Below are 12,068 nucleotides of genomic sequence, written 5' to 3' on the forward strand. Positions count from 1 at the left end.
AGAATTCTAGAAGTCTCCTTTAACATATAAAAATGACTTTGGAGACTTCCTTTATCTCTACCCCCCAAGATACATGTTAGCAATCATCCTCCAAGCATATGACCCACTGATCTACATCTAAAGGGTCTCATGACCAAGGTTTTATTAGACATTAATAAGTGACCTTTTCCTCACAACACCTATTCCCTCGAGGTCCTGGAAACCTTGCTTCCAAAATTCCTTACAGATTACACTCTCCCTGACCCCCTCCCAACTTGAAGGTATATAATCAGTCACACATCACAACCCCAGTGCAGCCCTTTCCGCCCACGTGTCCTATCCCTGTGCTTTAATAAAACCAACTATTTGCACTGAAAACATCTCAAGAATTCTTTCTTGATCGTTCACTCCTGAACCCCAACATTTTCACATCAGTTAGTACTTAGAAAGGCATCCACTCAATAGTTTAGATTTTTCTTCTACTCTGATAAGACATCAAAGCTACGGCTTACCAAATGTCCCATTTATATTTCTAGTTTCTGCACCCTCCCACTCCCCAAAGGCAGGATACTATATGAAAGGCTGTTCTGATGGATACACTCCATAATCAATCTCAACTACAAGCCTGGAAAAACTTGAGTTGATACAAAAGGAATATTAATATTTACATAGTGCAAACAGAGTGCAGGCTCTGTTTTGAATATTGAAATAATATAAACTAACCTAGTACTCATCACCACCCTGTGTGCTAGGTACTACTATTATTTTCATTTTACAGAAGAGGAAACTAAGGCAGAGAGACACTCAACAATGTACTCTAGGTTCACAGGTAGTAAGGGGCTACAAGTTCAACTCCAGGGGTCTGGCTCCAGAGTCCATGGTCTCAATGACAAAATTACACTCCCTGTTCTGATATAACACTTTATTCTTTTCAAAACGCTTTAAAAAAATTAATAATAATAGTCACACGGTTTGTAGTGTTGGGATTTGGGAGCCAACAGCCAAGAAATAATTCTTGAGACATTTTCTGTGTGAAAAGATGGTTTTATTAAAGCACAGGGTCAGGACCTGTGGGCAGAAAGAGTTGTACTAGAGTTGTAAGGAGTGACTGATTATGTAAGATTTTCTTCTTTCTTTCTTTTTTTTTTTTTTAACAAATCGCCATTTAATTTTTTTAATGTTTTTATTATTTATTTTGAGACAGAGAGAGAGAGAGCGCATAAGCATGAGCAGGGGAGGGGCAGAGAGAGAGAATCCCAAGCAGGCTCAGTGCTGTCAGTGAAGAGCCCAATGTGGGGCTCGATCCTACAAACCATGAGATCAAGACCTGAGCTGAAACCAAGAGCTGAACACGTAATTAACTGAGCCGTCCGGGCACCCCATAAGATTTTCTCTTCTAGGGAGGGGAGGCTGATGTTAGGGTTCCAGGGAACTCAGTCTGTAGGTTTCTGGATATCCCTTTTTTCTTGTAAATCATTAAGACAGTAGTAAATTGGTCTGTGTCAGATATGACTATGATCTCTATCAGTTAACCATCTGTTCTTCCCTTTCCTTTGTTCTTGGGCAGTCAGGAGTGTCTGAAGAACATCATACATATCCCACTGGAGGTGGGGGGGTTGAGAGGTTTTAGCTTGTGCTTTGCCCTCAGCTTGCCTTTTGCTCCCCCATCAATAGGACTTAATTCTGTTGATGAAAATATTAACCCAGAGCATTCTTTTTAAGTTTTTTTTAATGTTTATTAATTTGAGAGATAGATAGTGAGCAGGGGAGGGGCAGAGAGAGTAGGAGAGAGAGAATCCCAAGCAGTCTCTGCAATGTTAGCACAGAGCCCAACATGGGGGGCATGAACCCATGAACTGTGAGATCATGACCTGAGCAGAAGCCAAGAGTCAGATGCTTAATCGACTGAGCCACCCAGGTGCCCCTTAAGCCAGAGCCTTTTTAACCCTGGCTTAGTAGAATCACCTTGGAAAACTTTAAAGAAATACCAGTGCTTTTGTCCTGTCCCAGAAATTATGATTTAATTGGTTTGCTGGGGCCCAACCTGTGTATTAGAAACAACTCCCCAGGTGGTTCTGATGTACAGCTGGAACTGTGATTCACCAGAGCAGCTCTTTGAGGCATCTTGCAATGTCTGGTGGTCGGGTTTTTTCATTATCACCAAAATCACCTGTGCCTTGGGCACTCACTTTGAAAATCTGGAGGAATTGGTGTCATTTGACATCTTTAAACACCCAGGATTTTAGGGGTGCCTGGGTAGCTCTGTTAGTTGAGTGTCCAACTCTTGATTTAGGTTCAGGTCATGATCCCAAGGTCGTGAGATCAAGCCCCACCCATGTCAGGCTCCACACTGAGCCCTGAGCATGGAGTCTGCTTAATATTCTCTCTCTTTCTCTCTGTCTCTCCCTCTCTGCCCTTCACCCTCTCATACTCTCTCTTTCTAAAATAAATAAAGGGGCACCTGGGTCACTCAGTCAGTTGAGCATCCAACTTCGGCTCAGGTCATAATCTCAAGATCCGTGGGTTCGAGCCCCAGGTTGGGCTCTGTGCTGACAGCTCAGAGCCTGGAGCCTGCTTCAGATTCTGGGTCTTCCTCTTCCTCTGCCTCTCCCCCACTCACACTCTGTCTCTCTGTCTCTCAAAAATAAATAAACGTTAAAAAAATTAAAATTGAAGTAAATAAAAAATACCTAGGATTTTAGGCCTTTGCATTTCAAGCTTCCAGATTACTGGTAATGGCATGGCTTGACTTGCCATCAATAATATGTCTTTGCACACCACACACACATACACGCATGCCCGCATGCACGCACACCTCGTTCGCCTATTCAGAGCTGATGTTTTCTGTCTCTCCCCTCCCAGATGGTGGCCATTCTGTCTCTGAGAAGCTGTAAACATCACCGTCTCTGTTCAGTTTAGATCAAATCACACAGGGTATAGACCCTCAGTCCAGCACATTAACAATGTCAGAGGCCATAAGTAGAAGCTCATCTGGGGTTTGGGGTTTCACTGCTCTTTTGGGGAATGTGTTTGGCTGCAGAATTCCAGCTCTCAGGTGCAGCTTGAAGAGGAGAAAGCGTATTACTTGGGTTTAGCCCACGTTGTGCGTAGAGCCCCCAGCCTCTGGAGCCCCCACTAACTGTAATGAAGTAGAATTCCAAAGTCCTTTGACTCACTCTTAGCCCCTGCAGGGGACATAGGGCCTTAACTCCCAGGATTGGGGGGATGTCCCAGGGGTGAACATACGTGTTCACAGGCCTGCCCCCCACCCTATCCCCGGCCCAGCCACAAGCTGCCCATTCTTACCGCAGTTAACCTTGAAATGCCAACAATGTCCACAGCAAGGTGGACAAGGCACTGCCCACCCGTTCTTTTTAATCCTGTCCCCAGGGTCATAGAGCTGTTTGTGGCCCGTGTTTGGCAGAGACCTAGGAGGACAGACTCATCTGGGTTCCCAACAGCCCAGCCTTTCTCCTGGACCCCTATGGGAGTGTACAGGGCTGGGCTGCCACAGGCTCAGATGGCCGGATGCAGGCTGTTTCATTATTCTCTCTCTCTCCTTCCAACCCTCAGGGCCTGGTGCCTCCTTTCAGGGGCCAAGTCCTCTCCCTGCAGCCCCCTTCACCTCTCATGAAAGTGGGCTTCTGAGAGCCAGCCTCCCCTGCCTCCCCCGCCTCCCCCGAGTTTGCCAAACGTGCCGCTCTGACCCCAGAAAGCCTACTCGGCTCCCCGTTCAGACGGCCGCTCCTCTTTCCATTGGCTCTGTCATCTCTGAGCACATCTGTGCAGTTCATTTGTTTCCATAAATACCCTCCTGGGGGACCGATAGCTTAGATTTAGTTCTTTCTCTTCTAATGATAGGCCCGCAGCCTCGGCAGGCTGTGTATACCAGGGAGGACGTGCTGTTCCACAGCCTCTCTTTCAGCCAGCATTTATTGTGCGCCTACAGTTAGCCATGCACACAGATGACACCAGAGCAGAAACAAGTGTAAAGCAGACTTCTCATCCCTTGAAATATCAGCTTCCATTGTGGATAACAGAGACATACACAAAGTCATGGCAATGCGGCCTCAAGAACATTGTGGTTTGGGAGGACAGGAGGCACAGGTAGAGGAGGAGAAGACATTTGAGCTGAGTCTTTGGAAATGAAGAAGAGTGGGTAGTGTAAACAGACTGTATTTTTTCTTTTTCGTGACACAAGTGCCTGATTTAAGTTTTGGTTGCTGAAGGCCTCCATTCCAAAGAGGCCATCCACTTCAGAGACTTGAATAGTTATCTTGAACAAACTCTTTGCCAGCCAAGGGGTCTAGATAAAGAGCCAGACCACCTTTCCTCACTGAGTCTCCTTTGTTTTAAAGATCTTGGTTGATTCCGGTAACTGGCCATTTGGGCCACTTGTCTTTTCTCTCTTGCTTTAAATTCTTGCTCTTACATTTTAAATTCACCAATCGTGAACCCACAAAACCCTAACCCCAATAAAAGCAGAAGCCCAGCCCATGGGCGCCGTGTCTCTACCTACAACCTCGCAGTGGACCCAGGTGTGCTGTGTAATTTCCAGGCCTTGTAAGTAATAAGCCTTTATTTTTTGCCAAAGTTGGCTGATAGTCATTGCTGAAAGGCATTTTGCAATCATATTAAGAACGAGAAGGGTCAGTCCCATTGTAACAATGCTTTGGAAAGAAGAGAGGTCTGTGGGAAGCTCATTGGGGCCAAGGTGAGTGTCTCCGGTTGTTTTTTTTGTTTGTTTGTTTTTTGTTTTTTTTTTTAATTTTGTTTTTTTTTTTTTAACGTTTATTTATTTTTGAGACAGAGAGAGCATGAATGGGGGAGGGGCAGAGAGAGAGGGAGACACAGAATCGGAAGCAGGCTCCAGGCTCTGAGCCATCAGCCCAGAGCCCGACGCGGGGCTCGAACTCACGGACCGCGAGATCGTGACCCGGGCTGAAGTCGGACGCTCAACCGACTGAGCCACCCAGGCGCCCCTCTCCGGTTGTTTTTAACTGGTAGCATTACTATGCTATGTAAATTTCACCTTTTTATAAGGACACCAGTCTTATTGGGTTAGGGGCCCACTCTGCTCCAGTGTGACCTCATCTTCACAAATAAAGTCACATTCTGGGGTCCTGGGAGATAAGACTTCGATATACATCTTGGGAGTTGGAGGGCAGAATTCAACCCATTATAAGGAGTTTCCTAAAGGGAGAAGGAGAGGAAGGCATTCTGTTTCTGAGCAGAAAAAAGAACACATAAGAACACATGAGGAGTGGCCCAGAGGACAGAGACCAGGACCAGCATGGGCTGGTGGGGGCATGGGTGGTAGCAGTGTGATGGGCTCAGAATGGAAACGTAGGCTCGACCCTGGTCATAAAGGGCTTTTTCTGCAAACTCTGAGTATAGATACTTCACTGGAACCGACAGAAACGTGCCTCCTGGCCTTGGCCCAGCATAGCAGTAGAGCAATGAAGTGTGGGGTCCGAGAGCAGGACATTGTACAGTGTTTGCCCAAACTTTCCCCGCATTGGAAGTGTAGACAGGTCAAGAGGGCTTTGGTGGTAGCTAGAGCTGGGTTCACATCCTGCCCCCCACCCTTGGGCAAGTCACTTAAACTCTTTAGGCCTAGTTTCTTCCTCCATAAATTGACCATGAAACCCCCTGGCACATCACAAACACTCAATGAAAGGTGGTAGTGTTTTCACTATGATGAGTCAGCCCCAAGAACATTTGACTTAAAAAAAATTCAAAAGATTGCCATCAAACCATAGTGAAAGATGTCTGACTCCAAGCTAGGGTTCCGAGTAAACTGATGGAACAAAGATTAACGATAGAAAGTATCTATTTATCTACTCCCTTTCCAATGCCGACTGTAAAGGAAATAGCTGCTTTACCAAATCCAGTCATTTGAGTGTAGGGATTTGAAAAGCAGGGCATATATTTTGTAGTAACAGGACATTTGTTAACAACTGGTTAACATTGGGCCTCGGTCCCTCACAGCAGATGAGTCAGACCTGCAGCAGGCACGTGACTGTCCCCAAGGGGTGAGAGGCAGCTGGTGCTAGTCAGGAACCAAGGGACACTGCCAGCCAGCCTTGGGGCAGAGCCCCCAGACACCTCCTGCAGGAATGCAATGAAGGTCATGGGCAGGACAAGCCACAGAGGCTGGAATTGTTTTACCAGCTTATTCTCGACCTGATAGCATGCACTGAGTGGGGTATGTTGGGGTCTAAGTGTGGAGAGCGAGAGAGAGAGAGAGAGAGACAACATGAAAGCAAGACAGAGAAAATGCTGAGGAAGAGGCAGAGGTGAGCCCCAGAGTGCATCACAGAGACCCAGAGAGAGACAGACAGACACGAGAGCAAGAAGAAAGATGGAGAGAGGCAGAGACAGACAAAACTCCAGAGCAGAGACAATGTCTTGGCATAGATCAGAGGGGATGCAGGAAGCAAGAAAGGAAAAAAGATAAACAATAAAACCTTGCATTGCGAGCAACTTGTTCTGCGAATGTTCCAGAAGATGAGCAAAGATTTCTAAGAAATTTTAACTTGGTAAACGAGCAACGTCTTGCAATATGAGTAGTATGTGACACTGAATGTCACATGATCACAACGGAGCCCATGATTCTTGAAATTCACTTTGATATACGAGTGCTTTGGATTACAAGCATGTTTCCAGAATGAATTATGCTCACAAACCAAGGTTTTACTGTATGTATATATAGATATAGATATAGATATAGATATAGATATAGATATAGATATAGATATATAGATATACATATACATATAGATATAGATGTAAATTTTAAAACCTATAATATGTAATAGAAAGCAACCAAAGTAAAATTAATATAAAAGATATTATGAATAGCCTTACATTTGCACGGGACCTACAGTATACAAAGTCCTTTCTGTGTGCCCAAATACGGACCAGTGAGGAATGAGCTTATGACTTCCCATCTTGTCTCTCCCTCTTAGAGACCCATGACCTTTGCTAAAAGTCAGACTCTTTCTGCTTCCATCTTCTCTTCTCTAGAATGGGACTGATCAACTGTGTCTGGAAGGGTGGTGCTGAGGCATCCCATGCTCGGTCTCCACAGCGGCTGGAGAATTGAATTTAGCCTCTCACCAAATTTGACTCTACCCGCGCGGGGATTTACATAGATCTGTTTTAATTCATTGCCAGTGTTTGAAAATCAGGAGCTATTACACACATCTCTAGACATTGGGCTTCTTTTGAAAAATTGGGCAAAATAGGCAGGGCCGGACCCCCATCGTGCCACGGCGACTTGGCCTCAAGCCGGTGCCAACGATGTCCTGTGGTTGGGGATGCTGGCTCCACCATCCCTCCCTAAGCGCCCCCTGCTAGCAGCTCAGTTCTTTCATTCATGTTACTTCCCTGGCCGGTGGAGGTTTTGTTTGCAGGCCTTGCTCTACCTCGGCAGCCTGTTTCAGCTAAATGGTCTTTCCATGGGTCGGTCTGCCGTCTGTGAGGCGAAGAATGCTTCTTGTCCACCCCTGGGTCCCCGCCCCCAGCGCTGTGCCAGGCACAGGGAAGTGCTTGCTGAAGCGACCATTAGGGGGCACTGCATGAGACCACGCGAGGGTGCGTCAGGAGAACCGTCATGAGAATGATGCAGGTGCTCCTGCGAGGGGCACCCGTGTTTCTCCTTCCTCTACTGTGCCCAGAAAACTGGAAGACCGAGCCAGATCTCTAGAGCCAGGGGGTTAAATGAAAAGCTGGATGCTTGGTTGAGGGCTCCCCCGAGAGGAGCGGGGAGCAGAGCAGCGCGAGGCTTCGCCACCTCTGCGACAGGGCTCGCGTGGCTCTCCGCAGCGACAGGAGCCTTTCCCTGCACGTGGTGTCACGGTGTCGGCAGGTTTGCATTGGCAGCGCAGCGGGACGTGTGACCCGGAACAAGTTAATGGACGCTTCTGGGCCTGCTTCCTGTTCTGTGAGATGGAGAGAGCGATGTCTCCCTCTCGCGGGGAGGTAGCAGGGTCGCGGGAGATGACGCCTGGCACGTGCCTGGCACGTGTTTGCTCCTTGCTTAACCCTTTCTGTATTAGTGTCCTCCAGCTGCCAGAACAAACCGGTGACTTAAAACAGCAGTAAGTTTATTTTGTCCGGGCTCTGGAAGTCAGGACTGTGAAGCGAAGGAGTCTGCGGGCTGCACTCCCCTGAGGCTATCAGGACAGGATCTGTTCTTCTCCTCTTCCGGCCGCAGGTGGCTCCAGGCGCTCCTTGGCCTGGGGCTCTGCCACTCCCATCACTGTCTCCACCTTTACCCTGTCTGTTACTGTCTTCTGTCTCTGGGAAGGGCACTTGCCCTTGACTTGGGGCCTTTAATAATGCAGGGTGATCTTACCTCAAGATCCCTAACTGAATCACCTCTCCACAGCACCTCTTCTAAATAAGGTCACATTCACAACATACCTTTTTTTTGGGGGGGGGGGGGGGGGGGGGGGAGGGGGAGGGCGCTACCATTCAACCCACTCTAATACCTAATGCTTATTGAGCGCCTTCTACAGGCCAGAACTTTGCGTGCATTATTTAATCATTCCATTAAGCTAAGTCTTGGAGGAGAGAGTCCTGGGTAGTTCTCATCTGGGGGTCTGATGCTGTTTTTTCCAGGGGTTAAGGCAGTGCTTGGCTCCATGGCTCCATGATTAGAGACCGAAGGAAGTGGGTTAATGCACGTAATTCCTAGATTTTGTGGATTCCCTCCTTGGCTCTCTCCATGTGCAATATCCTTTCCCCTGTCTGCAAAATGTCTGTGGTGGACACCAGTGTGCTGTCCGGATCCTCCTTCAAGCAGGGACTTGTCATCCCAGCTGCTGGGATTGTCGTCATCGCACGGCCTCCAGTCCTCAGCCCCTCTGGGTCGGCCTCAGTGCAGAAAGCACACCAGGACAGGTGTGGACCATATCCGTCAGTGACTGACGGAAGCAGCAATACAAAGCAGCTGGACATATCAGCCCAACGTGGGATAAACTGGGTGGGCCATTTCGCCACCAGAGTTCCCTGTGGGGTCAGGAGAGACTCTGTGTGACCTGCGCTGCAGTGTCTCCCTCAGCCCAGTCCTGCCTCCTCCTCCCTTCCACACATGCTGAGCCCAAGGGCACCACTTAAGGAATTTTTTTATGTTTGTTTGGTTTGTTTGTTTAGAGAGAAAATGCACGAGCCGGGGAGGGGCAGAGAGAGTACTCCAAGCAGGCTCCACAATGTCAGGGCAGAGCCCTCCCTACTCAGGGCTCCAACCCGCGAACCGTGAGCCCCCTAGTAAACAGCCTGCACATGAACCTCCAAACCACGGTCTGCCTCCCTGAGACACCAACCTGCTCCAGTGTCAAAGGGCCATCTGTGCTCCAGATCCTGCAGTTATATGTGAAATGGAAATTTTACTCCAACTAACTTTGTGTTTATGTGTAATGGTTCAGTTTCCCACAGGCAGCAATAAATGTTGTTGCCTTGACGTTTTAATTCATATTTAAACATTTTTGAAGATCTCTTTACGGCTTTGACGTTTTTCATTTTCCTGAGTCTTGGAACCTGCAGGTGAATGTAAGGCGATCTGAAAACTGCAATATTCTGCAGATACCTGGAAAAAGGTGTGCCAGTTTGATGGTTGCTAAAAGCTTGCTTGGTTGAAAATAGTGTTTTGAGGTTTCAAGTGGATTCCTAGCTGTCTCTGCACGTTTCATTAAGTAATTTGATGAAAGTAATCAGATATTTAGCACCATCTGAGCAAGAAATCAAAACAGAACATAAGACAAAGGAGACAGGCTACTCTACCGGTTGAGAGAATAGGCTTTTGGAATAAAGCAGATATGGGTTTCACTATCACTGAAGTCTGCACCTCAGTCTCCTCATCTGTTGAATGGGAGCAATAATAATATTGACATCCCCCCCACCCCCGAGGGTCCTTGTGAAAGTTGAATGAGATTTTCTATTAAAAAAACATTTATAATAGTAAGCATGTTAAATGGTATTCGTTACTAGCTACCACCTGAGGCAAAGCTTATAAACACACACACCCTAAAGAAATTTTAGATCATTTGGGTCATTGCTCACAGAAAACTCATGAGAATTTGTCCAAGCTTACTTTCAATGGATCGTAAGGGCTTTTTTGTTTTTAGCGACAAAGCTATCAAATTTCTCATATCGAAGGTGACAACTGAATAGAGACCTTTTCAGGCAGTGTGGGTGTGAGTCATGTGGATTTCCAGGGAAAGGCATTTCAAGCTGAAGGAACAGCCAGTGCAAAGTTCTGGGAGGACAGCTAGCTTGGAGCTGAGGACCAGCTGAGAGGTCCATGTGGCTGCAGGGTAGATGAGGTCAGAGATGTGAGGGGAGGGGCAGGTCTTCTAGGACCTAGTAGGTCTTTGTGAAGACTGGGTTTTGATTTGCTGATTTGGGAAGCTGTCACAAGTTTGGAGCCAAGGAAGGACATGGCAGATAGCCCGATTTCTGTGTTGAAAGGATGCTCCTGACCACTGGGTTAGGAATGGAGTGGAGGCCTGCAAGGCAGAGAGACAGGGACCCCACCGTTAGGAGGCTCCTGCAGTCTCCCTAGCTAACGATGGCCACTCAGATCAGGGTGGTCACTGTAGGCACGGAACATACTTAGCATCTGCTGTATCTTGAATCCTGGATGGGGCGTTTGATAATGTCCTGAGAGGAAGAGAAGAGTCAAGGATGACTCTATGTGTTTTGTCCTGAGCAATTGGAGGAAAAAGATTCTTTTTAAAAAATTTTTTTAAAGTTCTAGTTAACATACAGTGTAGTGTTGGTTGAATCAAGGAAAATGCAAGGGGAGGGGCACCTGCGTGGCTCAGTCGGTTAAGCCTCAGACTCTTGGTTTCAGCTCAGCTCATGATCTCACGGTTGGGGGGAGGGGTTCCAGCCCCTCACATGGAGCCTACTTGGGATTCTCTCTCTCTGCCCCTCCCCCACTCACTCATATGCTCCATCTCTCTCTCAAAAAAAAAAAAAAAATAATAAGTAAATGAACTTTAAAAAAAATGCAAGGGGAAGCAGACTGGGGAAGGACTATGAGGTATTCATGTTGGGACCTGTTAAGTATGAGATAGCTGTTAAACATCCAAATGAAAATGTTGAGGTGGCCGTGAGATAGAAGCATCTGGAGTCAGTGAGCAGTCTGGGCTAGACATATAAATTTGGGAGTCATCAGGCTATACGGTTGGTGCTCCAAACTACGGGACTGGAGGAAATTACTGAGGGAGAGGGGAGCTAAGAGGACACAGCTTGAGGCACTCCAGTGTTCAGGGCTCAGACAGACCAAAAGCAGCAGCAGCAGCAGCACAGGATATAGGTCAGGAGCTGCCAGTGAAGGACAAGGAAAACCAGGAGAATTTGGAAACCAGGTGAAGGCACGTGAACAGGGCTTTGATGGTTGAACAGGAGTTCGTTAGGCCAGGGCTCCCCAAAGCGAGGTCCCAGACTAGCAGCATCACGATCGACATCTGGAAACCTGATAAGAATGTGCAGAATCTGAAGCCCCAACCCAGGTCTACCAGATCAGAAACTCTGACAGGTGGGGGCCCTCCAGGGGATTCTGAGGCACCCTCAAAAGTTTGAGAACCACCGACCTAGGCACAAAATTGCCTGCACAAAACCGTAAAGGCCACTAAGAAGAAAAAAAAAAACGGTCCCCACCACGTTCTTTCCTGGAAGAGAATTTTTAAAAGACACGCTTGGTGCTCAAAGCGCTCACTGTAACCCCTCCCTGACATCACCAGCCCCAGCCCCCACACGCCAATTTAGAAACCTACTAATTTATCATGGCTCTTTGGAGAGGAGGAATGCCCCCATTTTACGGGACAGAGGGAATCCTGAGAACCAGGCATGCCAGACATTCCACTGCTTAAAAAAAGGGGGGTGGTATTCCAGGCTTAGCATTTCTGGGCCCCGAACGCCCAGAGAATACTGAGAACGCGCTGAGATACAAAGCTTATGTCACCAGTTTCCAAGCTTTCCTCTAGGTTTTCCTAGGAGAATTCCACCCTTTTCCATTCTGGGGAGAAGAAGTTAAAATTAGGGCCAGCCTGCAGCCCTGGTGTGCCAGATGCGGG

At 47.4% G+C, this 12,068-nt stretch overlaps 1 protein-coding gene across 3 annotated transcripts in view; it reads left to right on the forward strand.

The window, feature by feature from the left end:
• The window catches only part of MAMDC2 (MAM domain containing 2), a 317,683-nt gene that overhangs the window by 156,757 nt on the left and 148,858 nt on the right, over positions 1-12,068 (forward strand). The gene's annotated exons all lie outside the window — the stretch shown is intronic.

The sequence above is a fragment of the Panthera leo genome, chromosome D4, assembly GCF_018350215.1.
Source record: "Panthera leo isolate Ple1 chromosome D4, P.leo_Ple1_pat1.1, whole genome shotgun sequence".
NCBI classification, from domain to species: Eukaryota; Metazoa; Chordata; class Mammalia; order Carnivora; family Felidae; genus Panthera; species Panthera leo.